This window comes from Nanorana parkeri, unplaced genomic scaffold (genome assembly GCF_000935625.1).
Source record: "Nanorana parkeri isolate BGI_ZX_2015 unplaced genomic scaffold, ASM93562v1 scaffold4029, whole genome shotgun sequence".
Classification (NCBI taxonomy): domain Eukaryota; kingdom Metazoa; phylum Chordata; class Amphibia; order Anura; family Dicroglossidae; genus Nanorana; species Nanorana parkeri.
The window spans coordinates 21,736-22,670 of record NW_017310296.1 but is presented as its reverse complement, the minus strand read 5'-3'; the positions used below and the strand labels follow the sequence as shown (position 1 = coordinate 22,670).

General features: G+C 45.3%; 1 protein-coding gene across 1 annotated transcript in view; it reads left to right on the top strand.

The window, feature by feature from the left end:
* Positions 1-935, top strand: part of LOC108803686 (kinesin-like protein KIF3C) — a 2,757-nt gene that overhangs the window by 1,451 nt on the left and 371 nt on the right. The gene's annotated exons all lie outside the window — the stretch shown is intronic.

Here is a 935-nt window from a genome sequence, read left to right as displayed (position 1 = left end):
CTGATGGAGCAGATCTGTGCTTCATCAGCTTCTTTTGGGGGGTCCTAGGTGACATTAGGGGTCTTGGAGACCCCTGATGTCTCCATAAAGAGGACCTGTCACATATTTTGCTATCACATAGGGGGGTTTTATTAGCCCCGTATGTGATGGCAATAAAGTTTAGTGGGAAAAAAAATTAAAGTCCCCCCCCAAAAAAATTTAAAGTTACAAATTAAAAAGAATAAAAAAAAAATAAAAATGTTTAAAGCCCCCCCCTACATACACTCGTGTAAACATGCGTAGGGTGCGCCTACGCGCGGAAACGACGATTGCGCCCATTACGACGCACATGTTACATATCGCCGCGAACGTCGCAGTGAGAGCAATAATTCTCAGGCCGTCAATCACCGATAACACGCAACTGATGAGCGGTAAAAGCTTTTAAAGCGTCGCCTATGGTCAATTTTGGGTATGGTACTTTCTTGCAATTTCACGGTCAGACGCAATTTTAAAGTTTGACATGTTTGGTGTCTTTTTACCCGACGTGACCCCCCGACTTTTATATGACCGAGAGGTGAGCGATCGCCGGTATGTGTTCTCTCACCTCCCGATCTACTGAGCCTACCTGTGACAGTCTCATTGTCACAGGTCGGCTAGAACTATGAGGTGAGTGAAAAGCCCCTCCCCCTCATAGTTCTCCTTTAAAGAGACCAAGTCCTTTGCACCAGTGCCTACTGCACATTACAGCCACGCTGTTCTGTTTCCAATGTCGCTTTATGCAATTGAAGATACCTCCTGAGACCCGGTCTGTGTGGACAGCATGGCAACCTGCTGACTTACCAGAATCCACAGGCAGTGTCAACTCACCAGTGAAATACAATGTAATTTATTCCAGAATCTGCAGGTTTATAGGGATGTTTTCTGAGCAGTTCTTGAAGTAGAAAAAAGCATCAAGG